The sequence below is a fragment of the Candoia aspera genome, chromosome 3 (assembly GCF_035149785.1).
Source record: "Candoia aspera isolate rCanAsp1 chromosome 3, rCanAsp1.hap2, whole genome shotgun sequence".
In the NCBI taxonomy this organism is placed as follows: domain Eukaryota; kingdom Metazoa; phylum Chordata; class Lepidosauria; order Squamata; family Boidae; genus Candoia; species Candoia aspera.
In genome coordinates this window covers 67,989,859-68,013,589 of record NC_086155.1, presented here as the reverse complement: position 1 = coordinate 68,013,589, position 23,731 = coordinate 67,989,859, and the positions used below count along the sequence as shown (strand labels likewise).

Below are 23,731 nucleotides of genomic sequence, written 5' to 3'. Positions count from 1 at the left end.
ATACTTTCTCTCAAAAAAAGATAAAGGGCCAAAGCAAAGTCAATGGGGAAGCTGGCAGGAGGTCACAGATGGCGATCACTTGACCACAGGATGCTGCAGCTGTGTGGGATTAGCCCAGCCTGTTCTGGGACTGCCAGAACTGCCATCGTAAGTTGGTGTGGTCATATGATGCTGCACCTTACAACTGCATTGCTTAGTGACGGAGTTCCCAGTCTCAATTACTATCAAGAAGCAAGGACTACCCATACAGCAACATCCCATAAATGAAAACTACCAATGTACACTTCTTCTGTCTTGTTCGAGTTCAGCTTTATTATTATTATTTGGCCCTTGTCCATTCCACACCACTACTCTTTTGAAAACCTAGTTAAAAAAAAGTTTTTTAAAAAAACATTTTAAGCAATTCATTTTCATCCACACATCAATTAAAAGTGATTCCTCAAAACATGACCAGATTAAAACCATTCTTCTCTTGGTAACTCCTGAAGTTGTTTCATCTTGCTGTTTGATAGGACCACATCCTGAAAACTCCCTTGGTTCTAATCCAAGCTGTTTGAGAATAATTGGGAAATAAGTGCCATAAATGAGAAAATTAATAAGTATCTTTTAATATCTAAAACTATCTTTAAAATAATAATCAGGACTGGCCTGCAAAACTCAACCTGCCATGGCTGTTTAAAAACATAGTGTTTGTCTATGCTTCTTTATTTAAAATCAATACAGCTGACTTTATTTTCTCCCACTAGCTTCCTTTCTAGGACAGTACAGCAATTACATGACTCACTGTTTATCTAATAATGCAATTAACATTTTCAAGCCTCTGCTGCTTAAAACACTGTCTTAAAACATGTTTGAAAAGTCACCTTGCCTTAGAACTGTCATTTTTAATGTGCCAGAAATTATTATTGGGAGTAAGATTAGACAGCTTAAAATAATTTGAGTTTCAAAGAGTTTGGAGTCATAGATAAATGTTTTGTTATGATTGTAAATCTTGTGTGTGTGCATATGGGTGTGTGTGTGTGTAATCATCCTGCATAGAAAAGCAGTGCTTTCTTTCTACTGTTACACACTCTGCTTCCGTTTCTCCTTTTCAGACCTTTGTTTTTTTGGCAAAACGCTTTTACTGAAAGTGATTTAAACCACATCACCATAAGATAGATCATAAATCCATCCACTGAAATAACTTCGGATAGCTCTGAATTTGATGTCTCAGATACAGAAGACAATATAATAGTTCCAGAGATATACTGTAAGTGTCAAAAGTCAGGGTCAATATATTTAAAGAAAAGCTTCTAACTATATATGGGGAACTAGCCCTTCTCTTATAAAGTGCTGTATTTATGCAATTTTATTGAAGTTCAAGTGTTTAACACTGCAAGGAGAGAAGATAGTGTCTATACACATGCATCTCTGCCATTAGAATTATGCAATAAGGTGAATGAGATTCTGCCTTTTGTGATAAGTATTCCTTTGTGAAGGTTTTGAGTTTCAGTTTGTGGAGCCCAGAAAGTTCTCATTTTTCAATATAAATCAACTGAAGAAAATGCCAAAAACTTTATAATGTGTTTTTGTGCCCTCTTGATCCTTCCCACAAGAGACAAGAGTGTCATAAAATGCTGACTGTGTTGGTTTTTCAGTAGAGAAAAGACAAAGTATAGGATAGGGAGAAGTGAAGTGACAACAAAGGTCACCAAACCAATAAAAAAAGAAGGATGTTTTCCTCATTGGCTGACCTCCACCATGAGTATTAAATGCAAACCTGATTTAATAGAGCAAGTGGCTTCTCTCCCTGTTTTCGCAATTCAGAAAGGGCAAGTTGCATGAGTTTGAACATCTTCCTTTTAATATTCACATATAACTTCCAATGTTCACCAGTGATATACATACATTTGGAAATCTGCACAAGTCATTATATCCACAATTAGGAAATCACAAGGCACAAACTGTCTCAGCCAGTATATGTGTAAAGATCTAATTTTAACGATCAGAGACTATCTCATTGTTTTGCAGATAAAATATAAATAATGTGATAAATGCTGGTTATCTTTGGGAAGTTTCAGATATTATGCTAAGCCACAATTGTAGGGAATTCTGGCTCAGCACAAAGAAAAGAGAGCAAGGGGCCAACAATTTTTTTATGATTGGCTCCTAGGCATTATTACAGATTATGTTCTCTGGGAAACATTTTTAATTACAACTGTGATAGCAGTTCCTTGATAATGGTGTTCTTTTAATTCTGTTTCAGAATTAAAATGAAGTGGTCCTATATAGAACTGGCAGAAATATACGATCATGTTTGTGAAACCATTGGATCTCTTCTTGTGAAACTTGCACAACAGGAGATAGAACCAAGCCTCATTTGTTGAGATGAGACATAAGAACAGTTATGAAGTATTTAGTTTGTTACGTATCTTTTAGATATCTCTCTGTCTATATGATATGCATGTTTTATGGTTTGAGAAGTATCAGCTAGAATGGGTTTGGATTTCATATCCATTTCAGCAAGATTTGTACAGTTTGATCCTGGTAAGGAGACTATTGTAATTGCTCTTAGCGTAGTTTTAATAGACAAAGGCTTAATTTGAAGTTGCTGGGTTGAGTAAGTCAATAGATAATTGCCTTCTCCAAATTTGCCTCTACAGGAGAATTTAATTCATGATCAATGATTTTTCACATTAAATGTGAAGAAATTTGGAAAGTTCAAAAATGCAGTATGATTACGCCCAAACTGTTGGGGTATGAGAATCCTAAAGCTACTGAACAGCCATCATAGCAGAGGTAATATTCAAACTGGATACTCTGATTCACTTTTCATAGCAACCACGTGTTTGTTTGTCTGTTCTGACCTTCCCAAACTATAAGATAATGCAGGCAACAACACTCAACAGTCCCAGTCTGCCCAGCAATCAGAAATGATGGAAGTTGTAGTCCAAAGACACAGGTTTCACAGGGCTGCCTTATCCCACTGATGAATTAGCATTACATTATTCAGTTTGGATGGTGGTAACTTGATTTATGTGAACAAAGGTTAGCAACAACTTGAAAGGTTTCTACCATTAAAAGTCTTGCTGCAAAGACCCTTGATCCACAATCAGTATCTAAATCATCCATGTGCCAGTCAAGATGCCAATTTTATTGTCATCATATAATAGTTATAATGCTAGTATACCTTATTGCATATTTACAGCAATATCAATGTTTCTTCATTGGAGCTGTTGGTTAATTGCAGTGCTTCTCCACTGTAAAGGGCATAATTAATAATTACACACTCATTAGTGTTATGATTACCAGGTTAGCATTTGATTATGTAATTGTTGACACCATGATAATAATTTCACTGGTAGCTGATTTTTACCCTTTTTTTCTTTTTTTGCTTTCCTAGCACAGTCTACAACAGGTGTGAATTTCTGCCTAAATTCATCTAGCATAATTTTATCCTAGAGCATACTCTATTACTTTTAAATAAACTGGCAATTCATTAGATCTTTTTCCTTTATTGGAACTAAAGACCCAATTTAAAATCCCTAAGAATTGCATGAGTATTTTACTTCCTTGGAAATGCAAAAGACACTGGGTATATGGAATGCCTAAGTGAGTAACCTGAAAGGAAACAATGAGAGTTTACACATGTTTTAATCAGCTCTCTGAATTACAGCCATTGCCTCTGGTTACCATTTCTGGACTGCAAACTCCAATGACCACTAGATGGCAACAAAGAGTGAGAGTTTTCTATACAGTATTTCTTTGCTGACATCTATTGATCATCAATATTTTTTATTATCCAATCAGTAGCCCTGCATTAGTTGGAAATAAATGTAGGGTCAGTGAAAGATAGCACAGTTTGCCCATACTGGATTTTGATAAGAGATTTGTGGGGTTCCCCATCAAAATGAACCTGAACAGATATGAAGGTAATGCTATGCACTGTGGGTAGGGAATCAGATGGATGTATAAAGATAGGTGATACCTATATGTGAAAAGCATCTCAGGTTAATCATCAGTAAAAGCTGAACATGAGATAGCAGTTTAAAAAACAAAAGCTTATGTGGTTTTAGACTTCATTAATAGAATCATACTTGCTTTCCAATTTAGAAGTAATAATTTCACTATGTTGCCTTTGTGATGCTAATCTAAAAGAACTAAGTATATTTAACTTGGAGAAGGGGAGATTTAAGAGAATAGCAAATACAAGAAAGACTATCGGTAAGGATATAGACTTTTTCTCTGCTGGATTAAATATTAGATTCTTGGTTGTGCTGACTGCCTTAGTCAGCTTGCCATTAAATCTGATTCATATGTGCTTAAAGTAGATATCTCTTTAATGGAGTGTAGTATGCAGTACAGTGGAATAAGTTGTGAATAGAAGTTCCTGTGCTTTCCCCCAAATTAAACAGCCCAGTGAACTCAACCCCCTCCCCCTTCTTCAGTATGCAGCTCCCCTTCTTACGCCAGTTCATTCAGTTCTGTGCAGATGTCTCCAATGGCTCAGCAGCCTGACCTTGGATGCCAAAGATAGCCCAAACAAGATGCTTTCACGCTCCTGGCATGCCCCTCCTGCTTCTACCAACTCACAAGTCTTGGCACGTGTTGACTTCATTCATGCATGTGAGTCTGATCAGATGTTCTGGGAACACTTGATCTGGGAGCATGACATTGGTTTTCTCTGAGTTTGTTCTTCTTCTTGCGGACCTATCGTGGTAGGTAGCCTCATCAAGTGCATGGGACAGTAAAGTTTGCTTCTATATGGTAGCCTTGATTGGGGTATTGTTACTTCCTTGATTGCTCTTTGAATTGGGTATTTTTTCTGTTTATCTGGTGCTGATTCCTGCTTGTCTAAGTGTTGGTTAATAGGCATGTGATAAGGAAGAATGTGCTTAGGGCTGTTTGCCCCTTTTCTTGACCTTTGGTTGCCTCATTTTTTGAATAGTCCATAGATAGAGCTTCTCTCAATGTGTCTGTCAATGGTTGATTTGTCAGAGTGCCAAGCCTCAAGGAATTCTCTTGCACTTTTGGATCTGGTTCGGTCTAAAATATCTACAGTTTCCTGATTGAAATTGTGTTTGAATTTGTCAGGGTGCCTGACAAATGAAAAGAGTTTTCATCATGTGTTCTGACTACCAATTGATCTTCATAGAGGCATTCTGCCTGTTTGTCCTTCATAGTAGTTTTTACCCTCCTTGTAAACCTGTATGTTGTAAATGATTCATGTTTTGTCTTCTTTGGCCACTGGTTCTTTGGGTTTTGTTAGGATGCTTTCAGCAGATTTTGTTGATTAGCTGTGAAGATAGACATTTCTTGATGAAGTTGTATAGGCATCCATCACACTGAAACATCTTGTATAGATAGTCTGTTTCTGCCATTTGGGTTATTGCAGTGTGATTTTGCTCATTTGAAGAAGGTCCTTACACAAGTTCTTTTGTGTGCTGTTGGGTTGTTGCTGTGATAGTTGAGCACTTGATCAGTGTGGAAAGCTTTGCAATAAATATGAATTGTGGTTTACCATTGTTTTCTCTGCTGCTGAGAATGTCCAGGGTAGTTTATTGTGATTTTCCTCTTCTCTTATGAATTTAATTCCATCAAAGATGTTGATTGTCTTGTGTGTGTTCTCTAGTAGTTATTTTTTAATAATGTCTTCTACATAATATACCAATATTTTGGGTTCTATTATTGGGATTACTATTATTTGCAGACTTGCATCATTATCTCTACTATAAATCCTGAGATGGTCCCTCCTGCTGGGTCAAGGCATCCAAGGAGGTGACTTATAGTTGGGTCCATGCTGTGGTGGCATCCTCTTTGAAAGAAGGGTTGGTACCTGTGGGCTTGAAGGAGGTGGTGGTGCAGCCCCTATTCAAGAGGCCATTCTTGAACTCAATGATTTTAGGCAACTATCGTCCTGACTTGGTTGCCCTTGTAAATGAGCTGTGGTGGGTCAGGATGGGGGTGATGCATCGATCCTTGTGCTCTTTGGTCTCATATCTGATACTGTTTTGAGAGGCTTTTGATACTGTTGGATGTGGTATCCTTCTGGACAGGATGCAGGGGTTGGGGGTTGGCATCATTTTATGATTGCTCTCCTCCTTCCTTTGGAGTCATTCCCAGTTGGTGTTGGCTGGGGATGTAGAGGTCACTCCCTAGGCCCCTCCTTTTTGGAGTGCCTCAGGGTTTGATGTTCTCTCCCCTTTTATTCAACATTTACATGAAACCACTAACTGAGGTCATCTACAGGTTTGGGGTTTGGTATCATCACTATGCTGATGATACCCAATTATATATTTTGCCCCCAGCCTTCCAAGAGAGGCTGTGAGGTTTTGTACAGTGCCTGGAGGCTGTGTGAGCCTGGATGGGGAGGAACTGGCTCTGACTCAATCATACCAAGACTGAATAGCTGTGGATAGTAGGGCTACCTGGATCTGGAAATGTTCCATCTTTAATTTTGGATGGGATAGCACTTCCCCATTCAAGAGTGATACACAACCTGGGAGTCATTCTGGACTCACAACTTCTACTCAATGACCAGATGGCAGCTGTGTCCAGGAAAGCCTTTGTACAACTTCATCTAGTGTACCAGTTATGCCCTTTCCTGGATTAGGAAGCCTTCACAGTCACTCATGCCCTAGACACCTTGACCATTGCAACACGCTCTACATGAGGCTGCTCTTGAAGACTACTCAGAAGCTTCAAATGGGTACAGATTCCAGTAGTGCAGGCAGTGATGAGCATGCCTCAATATGCCAATGTGACATGCCTGCTCTGCAAGTTGCACTAGTTGCCAGTATACTTCTGGGTGCAATTCAAGGTTATGACTTATAAAGCCCTATAAAGCACAGGGCCTGGTTATCTGAGGGCCTGCCTATCTTTCATGGTGCCTTCCCAGCCAGTAAGAACCGACAGGGTTGGCTTGCTCCAGGCCCCGTCAATTAAACAATGCCTGCCCTCTGGAATGAGGCTCCCCTAGAGATCCATGTGGTTCCCAACCTGATAGCATTCAGGAAAACCTAAAAGAGCTGGCTGTTCTCCCAGGCCTTGAGGAAGGGTGGTTGGATAAATATATAAAGACCATTTTTCTGTCCAAGCTTGAGCAAGGAAGAAGGACAAAAGAGGCTAATATGGCTTTCTGTAAAGAGCTCCTTTATTTTAAAAAAATGGTCTAAGTTGTTTGCTTATAGTGTATAAACAACAACAACTTTGGAATGATTTTACTTTTCAGTTTAGTATCATTCTCACTATAATGATTCCTTTCTATTTATATTGTGTGTCTGAGTGCGTATGCACATTGGTGCACAGACATGCATGTGTTTTCTGCACTGCTTGTTGTTACAAAATCCTGATAGTACTTAGACACATGCTTAAGTACTTTGTTGAACTGAAGCCCAGGATGGGAATAAAACTTCATCTGGATCTCACAATCCTAAAATTGCTCTTACAGCACTTAACTGATTCTGTTTAGTGGAACTGGTGCCAGCAATGTGCTTTCAAAATTGGTCTGTAAGAATCCTTCATGGCAATAGCATATTAAAATATGAGCATAAGGAGATTGCAGAATCATCTGCCGGGTTTATATGCCGTTTCACAGAACATGAAAGACTCCAGGTACAGAGAAGCTCCTGCAGGGTAGGAGATGAATAACATTAATGTAGTGATCAGATTTTAAACTCTGAACATTCTTGATATTTAGAAGCTTTCATACTCCCCTTTTCTGCCAAGTTACTGCCAAAAATCTAGCAAAATTTTCTGGTTTCTCTGTTTATAATTCCTTACTCAACACTTATTTCACCAAAAGTTTAAAAAAAATTAATGATCTGGTTGGTAAACTGATATTTATTCTTATGACTGAACAAACATTTGATTACAGATGAGTACCAGATCATAAAAGTTAAAAAAAAAGTACAGTCTGAGAATACAAGAAGATCTCATTAATTAAGGAAATCGCCTACACTATTTCTCACTGATCTATGTTGTCAGATCAGAACATAGCAGGACCTTACAGCTTGGGCACAGACTTTAGCAATTGTATACATGATTTCAGGGTGCTTATCTTTTAAGGAAAAAGAATCTAAATACCCTTTGGTCTGAATGGCTAGTCAGTCTATCTATTAAGGGCTGAGTTATTGGGAGCACAATTCCTTGTAAGATCTACACCTCAGAAAAACATATTCTAAGGTTTCGATTTCATCAGGGGCACTCAGGCATCTTCTGTGCAAAAGGGGTATCTGATCATATCTACTGTTCATGATTGTAGAGGGAAGGGCATTGAAATATATTCAAGAGAAGGGCCAGAGATACTGGGAATAGAATAACTTACATAGTATTGTGCAGGTTGCAGTTTCCTTGATTCATTAGAAAGTCAGTATAGTCTTAGGCTATGCTTATGCTGCAAGGTTATTCTGGAGTTGCATATGTTCTAGTCTTTGTCTGATGACCTCCTTTGTTTCATCAGGTCTCATGGTCAAAAAGGAAATCAAGAGACATACCCAAATGGAGAAGCTTGCTGGCTACATTTCTGCATCATTTGGATTGGAAGATGTTCCATGCTAAGAAGGTTAGGAGTCCTGTCTCACATTTTTAGTTGATGCTATATCAATTCAGTTAGCTGCCCTTTGGTGCTATGCCAGACTCTGTTCGCTCATGCAGTTTATATAGTAGTAGCAACAAGCACCTATCCATGGTGGATTGTTGGAGTTTCTCACATAACCAGGGTCTTGAACAGATGTCAAAGGCTGCCTTAAAATCCACAAAGGCTACATACAATTGTTTATGAGAGTTACAGGTATATTTATAACCAGATGTTGGAGGAGATGATGGGGGACTGCTTGCTTATCTTCCAGGATGTTATCTTGTCCCAACCAATTGCACAGCTACCTATATAGATGCTTTGCATACCATTTGCTGATTGGCTGATTATATTTAGAAGACTATAAGTCTGTAATAGGGGAATGCCCTATTACCTTTCTTTAAAGATGAGCATGATGATAGCTTTGCCCCAGTCCTCTGGAAGGCGTGCAGAGGCATCAATAAAGGAAAAGAGAGATGCAAGAACTGGAACCCATCCATCTATATGGTCTTAATTAGTTCAGTTGGAATGAAACCATTTCCTGGGGCTTTCCCTGGCTGAAGCTGCTCAGTTGGTTGCTTAATTTCTGAAGTGATGACCAGGCGACAAGAAGGGATGCTGTTATTGGTCAGGTTTAAAAGAGTGTAGTAAGAATCCACTGAACCAGTAAGCTCTTTTTTTTTTACTAGTCTTAGTGTAAAAAACATAATACTGCTACCACTACATTCATCTTCTTCAGGGAATTTAATTTTAAAGGCTGCAGAAAATCTCAATCATCCTTGAGAGAAGGGCAAATAGTTGTTCCAGTATGGAGTAAACTAACAAGCACTTCTGATTGTACTAAGGACTGGAAATGCAGCAGAAAACATATTTTGTGGATGCTTATACACAGAGGAAGTGTCTGTATGGGTTTGTGTGTATGTATTCATTGAAGTATTTCACCAATATTCTTAAAAGTGTTGTAAAATTTGAGAATTCTTAAGTGCCTGCCTCAGAACAGTATGACAATTATTTTCAATTATAATGTAGAACTTATACAAAGAGATGTCATGTTTTTAACAGGTATTCCATTAAAGTTCTGGAATATTCCTCTTCAGGATAATGTCCTTGAGGAAAACAATGAAATGTTTAATATTATACTAAACAATTCAAAAGATGGAACTGACATTTGAAATTCTAGATCCAAGGTCTGGTAAGTCAATCTGAAATGCTAGAGAGCTGCTGCCAGTCCATATTGATCTCAAAAGTTGTCTCCATTATTTTGACTCCATAATAGGGGTGTGCAAATTGTTTCTTCACATGGCATTCTCACTTCACTGTTTTGAGAATCCTGGAAGTTGTTAGACATTAAAGTACTCCTGTTCCAAGCATATGCCTTGCATCAGTACAATACAGAGGTTTCTGTCTTCTGATGATCTCCTCAGATGTTGTCTTTCTGGTCCTTCCAATATTTAAGTGAAGAGTCTGTCAGCTTCTGATTTCAGTGTTCTAATTGCTATCTTTTCAGTATGGGTTTATTTCTGTAAGTGATGTTTCCCATATGTGCCTCGAAATTGTTCCTTGATTTTATGTAATTGTGCTTCCCCGGAAACAAAGCATATTGAATTAATATTGCTCTACACTGATATTTTACAGATATGGCTAAAAGAAGCTAAATTGGGTCCTAGTTAGAAGCGAGCCAGTTCTTTATTATTATTTGGAAGTTTAGTGTTGGATGATTACTTAAGGAACCTATGTGCCTGTAGCTTCTGACCACATAGTGAGGTAATGTTATCCATGCTTCCATGCAACTCTCTGGAAATACGGGTTAAGAGTGTCTATGTGTGGGGAGGGGGCATTATGATGAAGTTGGGAGTGATTGGAGCTCAGTGATAGAGAACATGCTATTATACACAAAGCATTATATACACCATTATCCCATCCTTGTGTCTTTGGTTAAACAATAGCAGAAGTTAAGAAAGATGATGAGAGATCCAAAGTCAGTCAGAGTTGATAATACTGCCTTACTTGTTTGCTTCAGAATGTGCACAGTAACTGAAGAGAAAAAGACCTATCAGGTCCACAGTGGCACAGTATTCCCCTATAATTTATTTTCAGAAACATGCTTCCTTTGATTTTAAAAATGTTAACCTTCATGAACTTTTTGCAGGAGTTATCAACTCCTGCAAAAAACATCCAAATGTAATAAAATGGTTTTATGTATATTATGTTGTATCTCTTATACCAGAAAGAGGAGAATGAGAACTTTTGTTATTTTGTAACCTTTCCAGAATATATGCCTTTTCAGTTGTTTTGATTAATTTAATATAGGTATATCTCTCAAGCATTTTTCATTTTCTTCGGTTAAAAAAAAACCAAGCAAAATTGTTTTAATAAGTAGTATTTTTAAAATCTTTTAAAATTAAAATTGCTAATAATTCTTTTGCATTCACAACCTGATAAACTGGGTTTCCCATCCAGTAAATTATGTTCTTTTTGAATGGGTTGTCAAAGTAAGTATTTTAATTAAGTCCAGTGAGAAAAAACATTGATTTCTGCTTGATGATTTTTACATGAGATGCAACCCACTTAATCATAGCACAACAGATTTGTAACAACAGCAAATCTCTAATTATGAAGTCCTTTAACAGCAAGGATAAAACTCTTGTTGTTTCATAAGAGAGAATGTATTGCTATGTCTATGACATGCTGATAGAGAGCCCAAAGCACAGCACATCGCACAAAGGAAATTATAATCCTCCAGATTATAGCCTGAATAGTATCTTATTGAGATACTCTTTTAGGAAAAAAGAAAGAACTCCTGCAACTGAAGGAGGAATATATAAGATGTAAGCTAGAAGTGGAAATTTATATATCTAACTTTCTACTTCCATCCCGTATCTTTTATACAGTTGTGATAGAATTTGGAGGTCTTAAACTGAATTTAATATTTCCCCTTCTCCTTGCAGCTGCTGGTAGTTGAATCCATTTTTCTCTAAACAGCCCTTGACTTTTTTCCATTCCTTTTTTAATAGTCTTCCCAGGAGAGGGTGCAGCTTCTTAACTGATAACCTGAATCAAACTATTCTTCTAGCTTTGGAGTACCTGAGTTCTATGCACCAAGAATAACTTCCTGTCCTTTCACTGACTCCTTCTGGACCCAGATGTCACTTTCAAATGCAGTTTTTCCAAGGCGATCCAGGTGTTTCTGCTAATATAGACAACTTTTGATTGGGTTAGGAAAAAATCTGGTAGCCTGGAGCTCAGATTGTCAGGATGCCTGGGTTTCAATTATGCTTGGAGACAAGTTGCTTCTTTTAACTGTCTGCATTTTATACCCTCAGTTTGAATTAACTTTAGCTGAATTTTAGTCCCCACTTAGGAAATGTATGCAGTGCTGAGTGACAGGTAGTTCTGAGCCTGAATATTTAAAATCTTATGCTGGGATCAACCACCTACTATTTTATTGAAGGAGGCCCACCGTGCCAGGGGATTTTCATGCAAAACCAGAATCTCCAGCTGCCAGAGACAATGGCATGGACTAGCCCAAATCTGGGTCAAGAGTGACACCCTGTGGCCAATAGTTCCTTTTCCTATTTCTTTCTCGTCTCTTCCCCTTTTCCCCCCAATGTCTTCCACCTTTTTGCTTTTTACATATTGTTTCCACATTGCTTGTTTTAAAAAGACAGATCCTTGGGCAATACTGCTTTGGTTTCTACCCAGGTGTTCAGTCAGAATATTCAGCAACCTTCTTGTTCTGGCCTTTGTAAACTGCTAAACTGGAAATTGTAAACTGAGCTGACGCTGCAGCCATGAATCTGGAACCTAGACGCTGTTCTGGCACAAAAAGCCGCCCTGTTCTTTGGGGCTTTGTCTGCAGCATTTGGCTTTCGGCCCTTTTAGAAAGTTCTCTGAAGATTAAACTGAGATTGCAAAATTAATCTTATTTCTGGTTTATTTCAGAGTTGACCTTGAATTGAAAAGATTATAGACCACCATGTAGCAAGTTTCTCTGTGAGAATGACAGAATTAAATACTATTCCACAGGGGAAATGACTAAGTTCCCCTTCCTTAAACTTTCTTACTGAAAGAGGCAGGGAAATAATTGATAATAAAAGATTTGAGATCTTATGTTCCTTTATAGAAAATTTGTTTATTGTGTTTGATACGTTTGTGTGCTTTGTAATAAGTGATTTACTGCTTTTTTCATTGCATAATACTGTAAATCATTCTACCTTGCTGACCTTTGCTTGTAATAAAGTATCTATCCTATCTCTATCTATCATTAATCTATCTATCTATCTATCTATCTATCTATCTATCTATCTATCTATCTATCTATCTATCTCTATTCACCCACATAACTTATCCTGTTCCTTGTACTCAGGCCTTGTACCTCAAGAACATTCCAGACTGATTTGCTGGACTCTTATGAATGGGAAAGCAGAAATGCAGTTAATGTAAATAAGCATCCATTATCAATGGACATAATGAGGATTAAATTAGAAGATCCAGTTACTTTTTCTGAGAGGGCAACACTTCAAGGGAGCGCAAAGCGATTGAGAGCTGAGTGGGTATTAAATTCTGATATACCATTCATGGTCAATAAGAAGTGCCAACTGTCACATGTGGCTACCATTTCCTGGAATACAATAAATATGTATTTTTGGTCATGTTCATCCTTGTCTCAATGGAAGCCTGACACATCTAAACAAAACCCTTCTATTATAATGCTTGTTCATACATGCTTCAAAATTATGTCTTCATTCATGTTCCTTTCATCTCTAGGAGGATGGGCTACTTTAATTATCCAAGCTAGCAATACTGAGAAAGGGTCAGAAGGGCTGAGAATCAACATTTCAGACAAACTGTCATCTGCTAGTCATTCACATATAGCAAGCAGACAAATGCCTTCCATGAAGAGCAACATTTGAGCAGTAAGAATCATCATGGCTCTTCTTCCAGAAATCTTCCTCAAGTCAAACATCTGTTTATGTAGACCTAGATGTTCCACTGAGTATTAAAAAAATCACTATTAAACTTCTGTATCTAAAATTATGTGAACGAATATCTGCTTGTTCAAATCTGTTCCAGAGGATTCCCCAAATTCTGCATAGTAGTTGAGGATATGAAGGGGTGAAGACGTTTTGTGCTGCTAATTGATTCCATTCTTGCAGGATAACATTCTGTAGCACCTTCAGTTACAAACTATTGTCTGCAGTCTTAAAACGTCAATTGTAGATTTTAGGATCTTCCCAGATGTGATGAAAGGCTATACGCTTCCTTGGGTTCCCCCCTCAACACATTATACCAATTAATTTCTTTTGCCACATCTTTCTGTTTTTTTAGAAGCAAAATGTACAATCTTTCAATAGGAAAAAAATATATACAGCCTTTTCTATTACATGAGGAAAAAGAACAAAAATATGCCCTATTAATTGCACTCCATTTTCTTGCTGATGCTGCAGAATAAGTCACCATAAAATTATGAATATCTTTGCTTTTCAGAATAAATTAACTTCTTAGAAATGTGGCAATGGTGGACATAGAAGATCAGCTACTGAAAGACCACAATTAAAATAACGTCCTAAGATTGTATCTGCTAAAGCAGAGTCTGTTTACCCAGTATATGATGGCATAAAGGAATCTGTTTTGCTCTTTTGAAACAATTGGGTTCTCTCAACCAATAAAATATTTCTAGCCTAAGAAGTTGAATAGCAATGAACTAAGATAGCTTTTGCTAGGTTCGCTCATCCAGGTCTATCGGCCTTCAAGTTTTATGATCCATAAGCAGCCTGAGCAATGTGCATGCTGGCTGGGGGGACATGGGGGTTGATGTGCATTTATTTATCTGAGCAATGGGGAGGCTGCTCACAACTCTAAAAAAGAACAATGTAATTTTTAAAAAAAGATTTGTTAGCGGCCTTATAAACAAAATCCCATCCTACAGGGATTCTACTCTCATCCTACCCCATGGCCCAAGAGAATAGCCAGGTCCTCAATAGCTTCCCAAACGTCATCAGGTAGAAGGAAGACATCGGGAGAGAATTAAGTTGGAAGTCCAGTTTAAGAGCTCTAAACAAAAAGATCAAATAGGCTGGTGCTGAAAAATCAAATGCAGGTTTTGGGGATAAGGAAAGCCAGGAAAGAGGTAATCAAACAAATAAACACAAAGAGTCCCTTTTTATCATTTTTATTGCTTTTCACCTTGTGTTTAGTTGCTTGTGTTGTTATCTAATTTTAAAAAACAGATAAAAGTCGCTCTCCCTCCCTCTCTCTTTTCTCTGCATCAGAGGTAATATGGCATCATGGAGCCATGTACCTAAACAAGTTTGACTTTGTGTCCAAATTTGATACTGCTAGTAGTGAAAAAGTACAATTGACTTGCTACAATTATGGTCTTCAAAAGCATCAAAACCAAGAAAATGAGGAAAGTGTTTGTGCTGTTGCCTTTACTGTAATTTCCTGTTAAAGCCTAACACAGCCTGAAAGATTTCATTCAAGTGAATGCACCTTTTGTTTCCATGGCCTAACATGTTATACAAAATAGTCCAACTTCCCCCCCACCTCAGTTTACTGTGAGATTATTTTGCACAAGTGTTGACCAGTGTGCATGAAACTTTGATACAAACTACCTACTTGTCAATTACTTCAGATTGTCTTTTTTTAGTGAAATACGTTTTCAAAAAGAAATATTAAAAGAATCTCATGACAGAAGTGACCAGTGCTGCTAAACCATGACGCTGTTCTGTGAGACCTGCCATATCAGCCCACGGGGAAGATTTACAGCATTTGCTTTTAACAATATTGACCTAAATCTTTAGCAAAAAAAAAAGGGACTTAACCACTTCCTCTACTTTGCCCCACCTGAGTTCCCAAAGCTATGTTGATCATATCAAACTGTGGGAAAGGATCAGGAAGAAAGGGGCTGTAAGAAAGGAGTAATGATGGGGAAGTCTGAGTATCCACCATATTTCCCTCAAACATGTTTCCAAGTTCTTGTATTGTGAAAGTAGAAACTAGGGGTAGAAAAAAGTTACGGAAATGATTATGCTGAGTTTGAATTTTCTTTTAACAAGTTTTGGAACCAAGGAATTCACCCAATAGAAGCTGTAGTACAATTTTCTCTGCCATCTGACATTGGAATAGCTGCCCCATACCTTTTCATCTACAAAACTAACATGAAGCTCCTCTGGAAGATTTGGACATGAAGAATGATTCAAAGCAGTCACAAACAAGCACCCAATAGATAGAATGTGTTTATGGGAGGAAAATCAGTGACAAGTGAAGGGAAAATAAAAATATTTTTAAGAGTGCAGTGCTCCCAACTATTAGAGAGCCAGTTTGGTCTACTGGTTAAGGCTCCAGGCTAGAAACCAGGAGACTGAGAGTTCTAGTCCTGCCTTAGGCATGACAGCCAGCTGGGTGACCTTGGGCCAGTCACTCTCTCTCAGCCCCTGACGTCAGTCTCAGGCAACAAGTTGGTCAATCAATTCCTGTCGCAACTAATGGATCAAAATTCGGTTGATCCAAAAAAAAACAGACCCTGCACATGCAGGAAAAATGCTAGGAAGAAAAAAAAATTATCCCAACTATGTTTAAAATTATCTGAAGACTAAAAAAAATCTAGCCAATGTGCAACTGCATATTTTAATCCTGGAAATTTTGTGGGTTCACATTTTAATAAGAATTTACCAACTTTACACTTCCTGTGAGTATATATGAAATGCACATATAGTACCACAGATAATTGTTGAACATATATTCTGTAAGGAAAGTATTCAAAAATTATGCACACTGATGATAGAATAAGGCACAAAGCCGATATTATATATGCATACACAAATGTTTATATGCATATAATGGTGGGGGGAAGCCACAAAAATGCATGCAACTATTTGTGAGGATTTTTTTCAAATTGCAAACTGATATTGAAATAAGGCATAATGTGGAATTCAGATGGTAAAATGGGATCCTAGGAGAAATAAAAAATAACAGATTAGTTCATCTCTATTCCAGATTTCTTTTTATGTCTTGTCCTAACCTAGAATTTGGCAAAACCTGACATGCCCAAAGTCACCACTGAGCTTTGTATTTGAGGAGAGGGTAATACTGATGGATCTCCATGCTCAAATATTGATGGAGCTCCATGCCCAAATGTGACTTCCAGGCCTACTTACTAGCTATATTTTGCTATATTTTCATGAAATTGATGGTCCCCTTCATAGCTAGAACTAGCTAGATTTCCACTCAGTCTCTAATATTCTTGTAATGAAGGAATACTTCAACATGTGTTATGTTTGAATATAGCATGGGATATTTCTTGGAGTGCAAGAAGTCCAATTTAATTTATTGCTCTTTCTCTGTCATCTTACACATGGATAGGGTAAAAGAAATTTTTGTAGGTGTTAGCTGCAAATTTAGGTTCTGAATCCCTGGAGCTTCATTCAAGATTTCCCCTCTTTATTGGGAGAATAATTTCTGAGCAAGTTTCTTTTACCCATTGAATTTCACAGGGGAAAACTTATTTCACAAGCCTTATTATGGGCAGTTGCATCACACTGTATCTAGGAAAACATGAGTTTTAATCAGAATTTTTAGCCAAATATCCAGTCCTATAACATCAGTCATCAGCATTTAGTCCACTTGTATACACACCATTTTGCAATTTAAAAACTAATTAATCTTTTAAAAGAATCTCTTCCCCACCCCAGTTCACTTACCTTTAATATCTCTATTAAATCAAACTCTCATAATAAAGAGAGAAGTGTTGTATCCAGAGTTTCCATATCTATCCTCAGTTGCCTCTGACCTATTGAAACAGTGAGTTAAGGCATAAATTCCTACAGCTACAGTCCTGCTCACACTGAGATTTCCTATGCAGTGATACTGAAAAGAACTCAGGCCTGATAAGGATGTTAGTATGAAGCCTTAATACCTTGCATCTTTCCTTAGGAGCAAGGGCCAAAACTAAACAAGTTGGGGAAAATCTATGACTCGCCAAGTTTTATTTTCATACTGAAATATTTAAATTTATTAGATTAAAAAAAAACATTTTACTTTATTATTATTATTTTATTTTTTTTATTTTATTGGCCTTCAATCAGTTTTGACTCCTGGAGACTGCCTGGAAGTGGCTTGCCATTGCCTTCTTCCTAGAGCTGAATGTGAGTGACTGGCCCAAGCTCACCCAACTCACAGTCTCCCAGTTTCTAGTGTTGTAGGGAAAATGCCTACTCAAATTAGGAACCAAAGCAATTTGAGATAGATGCAACGAAGTATCTTTTATTGGCATGTACAAACTGCAGTGATCACTGGGGTCCTCACCAAGAACTGCACAACAGCCCCAGACAAAGCAAGGTTACAGGTTCTATAGGTTTGGTTTGTGACATTATGTAAGAGTAATAAAATAATATAAATCATAGTGTGATCTCTACACCAGAATGCCTTTGATGAAAAATTGAGGGCAACCTTAATATAGCCCCCCTGCATTTCTTCATAGTATTAGGATTCTATCCTGCTTGATACTATCATCCAGTTCTATAAAAACAGTGTTTATTGCAGGGTTTCTCAGCCAGGGTTCCCTGGAACCCTAGGGTTCTATGAGAGGTCACTAGGGGTTCCCTGGGAGATCATGATTTATTTAAAAAAAATATTTCAAATTCGGACAACTTCACATTAAAGAGGTAAGTTTCATTCTTTATTTTTAGTTTAAGAGCACTGTTCATGCATATATACCGGCCTACATATGAAACGAATATAATAATTTTGTAAATTCTGGCCTACACTTGAGCCTGAATGTGCAGGTGTTCCCCAAGGCTTGAAAAATACTTCAAGGGTTCCTCCAGCGTCAAAAGGTTGAGAAAGGCCAGTTTATTGTGTCCATATAGTTCCTCTTTTCATACCAATTCATTTAAACTCTAATGAAGGACACAACAGTCTGGTTTCCATTATCTGTCTCCATTCCAGGGTCACAGGACAAGTCTTTTGTTTTTATGTTTGATTTTTTTCTACAGCCCTGCTCCCATTCATGTATAAGCTACTCCTAAGTGATGAACAAAATCCAGTCTAATATAAATGAAGTATAAATGAATTAAACTTCCACACTAGCCTGGTGCCAAACTGGTCTCATCAGATTTACATCCCACCTCTATTTTATACAACTCAAGATGGTATATACTGTATTATGCTGCCTCCTCCTATTTTTCCCACAACAACAACCCTGTGAGGTAGGTTGGGCAGAGAGAGAGTGAATGGCCCAAAGTCACCCAGCTTCCATGCCTAAGGGAGGACTAGAACTCATGGTCACTCAGTTTCTAGTCCAGCATCTTAACCACCACACCATATTGTTGTGGTGCTATCCATTTAATTGTGACAATGATTTTAAGCCAAAATCTACACTATCCTTTGTCCACAAATCATTTTTCAAGCTCATCCCTCAACTGTTTTTCTGTAAGAAAGAAACAAGTCAATGGAAGGGAATTAAGTTTTGTTTTTAAATTCACAACATTTGCAGAACTTCCATTTCTCATCTATACTGTCTGAGAATAAATCTTATTGAATGTAAGTGATTTGAATTTCAGCAAACATCCATAAGATTGAGCAATTCACTTTATTTTCACAACTGAATCAACAAATCCAAGGAATTCTAGCTCCAGTGATCACCTCCAATTTCAGGGGGCGGGGCAAGTGATAAGCGTGTATCATGACATGATGAGGCAAAATTCACAACCTATGTGCCTGCATCAGATGTCAAGAGGCCAATACGTATAAGCAGAATTGGCATCATGATACCCCTGCTCACATTTGTCATTTGACACAATCAGTTTGCCACAATGCCTACAACTTGTTTTTCTGACTCACATATGAAATCTTAAGGTAACTAATTTATGTGAGATACAAGAAAGCACCATGCTTCTTAGCCACTTCTACTAACTTCAGACATACCTTTGACATAAGCCTTTCAGGAGTTAAAAAGGCCCACCAACCAATGTATTAACCATACAGGCAGAGAGAGTATCATATGAGAAACCACTTGTGTTATTTCCTACCCCTTTTTTTTTTTTCTTTTCTTAAAAAATCAACAACATTATTTCTAGGCAGAAAAACTCAAAGGAGTGGTCTGTAATCTTGTGCTGGTTTTTATCTTTCTCTTCACAGAGAATATAATCCAGCAAATGCACTTTCAGGTGGACACTGAGAAGCAAACGCTGCTATATTTTGAGTTCTGTTAGAAATTCCACCTGGAAGAATGCTGAAAGGGCCTGCAGAAAAAGGTATGCGGGGGGGGGGTAGAAATACTTTTTAATTGATTATTTATGGTTGTTCAGACCATGGAGTTATGTTTTCCACTAGGGAATGTCCTGTCCCATATATGAATAGGACAACAGGCCATCTGCTGAAGAACAGAGATAAGGGAATATTATTGGCCCATAGGCCATGTTGCTTTGTGAGACTTATCATTAGCACAGTTTACATTAAATCCAGACTTGACATGTACCATATGGTGAAGCTGTTTCCATCAATATTTGTTACTTTTATACCTTACTTTTCTATCAAAATATTCAAGGTGGTTAACAGCGATGAAATCAACTGTAAAGATTTGTTTAAAGTAACAACAAATAGAAATAATTTATAAAAGGATAGTAGAATAAAATAAGCATGTTAAAACACCATCCTGTTAATCTTCAACCTAAGGTAGTGCTATTGCTCTGTTTGGTCGAAGACAGAAACAACAGAGCAAAACAAAAAAATGCAGCGGAGAAGATAAATCAGTTCTGAGTGTCAAATACCGGTTTAAATAAAAAACATCACTGTCTGCCTATCAGAGTTAGGAAGAAGCTAGGAGGTTCAAAGCTGCAGGTCTTATTGTTCTTCTGCACCAATGGTGTCTTGACCCAGGATTTCCTCTGACTATTATAAGATGCAGGATTCTGTTCACATTCCTAAACAGATGAGCTTCAGAGGGATAGAAGGACCACATAATTATCCATGAACATCAGGTATCATAGCTTCACCCTTCTTCATAATATTTGAGTTCTGGAAGCTGGATTCGGCAATGTCAATGCCTATAGATACCAACATGTCTTTGAACCATTTACTGGGGTCTCTAGCCCAGCCATCTATTATTCATTATTTACCTTTTAAGATGTTCTTTTAGGATGGGGGTGGTGGTGGAGTGGGAGAGAAGGAGAGATGGAAGATGGCTGCAGACCAGTGCCTCGTTTGGACAAATACTGACCTACCTGCAGTAGTAAGAAACACCATAGGGGACTAGAAGATATGGTGATAGAAGGAATCCTTTCCCCAGCATTGCAGAAGGTTCTGCTCCAGAGTGCTTTCCCAGAATTATAAAAACTCACATATAGGTAGTGTTTTGTGTGTGTGTGTGTGTGCATGCGTATGTGTATGCACATAAATAAATTTTAACTTGTAAATTTCCTTCTCATGACTAGCTTGGAGTTGAGGTAGAAGATAGTTAAACCTCTAATGGTCCTGAACAAAACTTGGCTTTTCATTATTGTAAAAACAGTTCCATAATATAAATATAGGTACTTAAAAGCATAATATAAAAGATAAGCTTGTTTATAACCTAGAAAAAATACCTTCTGAAAACTCAGGAAGGCATTGAAGATAATGATAGTCTTGTGGGTAGGGGGTAGGTATTTGTTGCTTTCAATTACTTTAATCCATCACTTAGGCCTTTGGGGATTCACTGAGCATCTTAGCTTGAATGGAGCCAATAGATTCTTCATTGATTTGGAAGCTTCTGGAATCAATCTGCTGGCCTTTGGCTTTAATCAGTCCTAACTATGGTTAATAGCTTTGGAACTTTCATTATTGAGAGATAGTATACCACCAGATATAATTTGCTAGGGAATAATTACTTAATTCTGCAAAATTTATCCTTCTTTGTTTTTTGGCTTGCTGGGAAATGTGACAGAAACTCAGAAGTATGTTGTGATTTGTTTGCTAGATATTTGAATAAATTATCCATATCCATCATGACTTACATCGTCACACGTCGAAGATTCCAACTGGCTGGTCACATCTTCCGCATGGAGAACAACCAGATCCTTAAAGTGGCAATGAGCTGGGCCCCACCCACCAATGCTAAACAACAACAAGGACGCTCTCGAATAACATGGCAAAGAACACTCTGATACAAGACCTGAAGGCATTGAATATCACATGGAAGGATGCTGAAGCACTCACCCAAGACCGAAAGAGTTGGAGAACCCTTACTCCCCGATATACCATGTAGCATTGATCTGGGACAAGAGAGAGAGATCATGACTTACGTTCTATCTATTAATATACCCATAGCATAGCCTGGTTGAATATTATTGGATGGCTAGCTGGATTCTTCCAGGCAAAAATGGGTATGATCAAAAACAAAGATGGCAAGGACCTAACAGAAGAAGAAGAGATCAAGAAAAGGTGGCAAGAATATACAGAAGACCTGTATCGGAAGGATAACAATATCGGGGATAGCTTTGACGGTGTGGTCAGTGAGCTAGAGCCAGACATCCTGAAGAGTGAGGTTGAATGGGCCTTAAGAAGCATTGCTAATAACAAGGCAGCAGGAGATGATGGCATCCCAGCTGAACTGTTCAAGATCTTGCAAGATGATGCTGTCAAGGTAATGCATGCTATATGCCAGCAAATTTGGAAACCACAAGAATGGCCATCAGATTGGAAAAAAATCAACTTATATCCCCATACCAAAAAAGGGAAACACTAAAGAATGTTCAAACTATCGAACAGTGGCACTCATTTCACATGCCAGTAAAGTAATGCTCAAGATCCTGCAAGGTAGACTTCAGCAACTCATGGAGTGAGAATTGCCAGATGTACAAGCTGGGTTTAGAAAAGGCAGAGGAACTAGGGACCAAATTGCCAATATCCGCTGGATAATGGAAAAAGCCAGGGAGTTTCAGAAAAACATCTATTTCTGTTTTATTGACTATTCTAAAGCCTTTGACTGTGTGGACCATAACAAATTGTGGCAAGTTCTTAGTGGTATGGGGATACCAAGACATCTTGTCTGCCTCCTGAAGAATCTGTATAACAACCAAGTAGCAACAGTAAGCACAGACCACGGAACAACGGATTGGTTTAAGATTGGGAAAGGAGTACGGCAGGGCTGTATACTCTCACCCTACCTATTCAACTTGTACGCAGAACACATCATGCGACATGCTGGGCTTGAGGAATCCAAGGCTGGAGTTAAAATTGCTGGAAGAAACATTAACAATCTCAGAGATGCAGATGATACCACTTTGATGGCTGAAAGTGAAGAGGAACTGAGGAGCCTTATGATGAAGGTGAAAGAAGAAAGTGCAAAAGCTGGCTTGCAGCTAAACCTCAAAAAAACCAAGATTATGGCAACCACCTTGATGGAGAACTGGCAAATAGAGGGAGAAAATGTAGAAGCAGTGAAAGACTTTGTATTCCTAGGTGCAAAGATTACTGCAGATGCTGACTGCAGTCAGGAAAGACACTTAATCCTTGGAAGAAGAGCAATGACAAATCTCGATAAAATAGTTAAGAGCAGAGACATCACACTGACAACAAAGGTCCGCATAGTTAAAGCAATGGTGTTCCCAGTAGTAACATATGGCTGCGAGAGCTGGACCATAAGGAAGGCTGAGAGAAGGAAGATCGATGCTTTTGAACTGTGGTGTTGGAGAAAAATTCTGAGAGTGCCTTGGACTGCAAGAAGATCAAACCAGTCCATCCTCCAGGAAATAAAGCCAGACTGCTCACTTGAGGGAACGATATTAAAGGCAAAACTGAAATAGTTTGGCCACATAATGAGAAGACAGGACACCCTGGAGAAGATGCTGATGCTAGGGAGAGTGGAGGGCAAAAGGAAGAGGGGCTGACCAAGGGCAAGGTGGATGGATGATATTCTAGAGGTGACGGATTCGTGCCTGGGGGAGCTGGGGGTGTTGACGACTGACAGGAAGCTCTGGCGTGGGCTGGTCCATGAAGTCACGAAGAGTCAGAAGCGACTAAACGAATAAACAACAAAAAGCTGGATTCTAGAAATGGATGATTATATCCAGTAGAGAGGGAATGACTAGATGGATCCTAGAAATTATGAACTCATCACTAAGAGAGGGAGCTTTTAAAAAGCATTCTAGAAAAACCATAATGGACCTATAGGTCATTGACAAGATGCTCAGGTGTGTT

General features: G+C 38.2%; 1 pseudogene; it reads left to right on the top strand.

The window, feature by feature from the left end:
- LOC134494602 (FRAS1-related extracellular matrix protein 1-like) overlaps positions 1–19,828 on the top strand; it is a 99,121-nt pseudogene extending 79,293 nt beyond the window's left edge.
- The last annotated feature ends 3,903 nt before the right edge of the window (positions 19,829–23,731 follow it).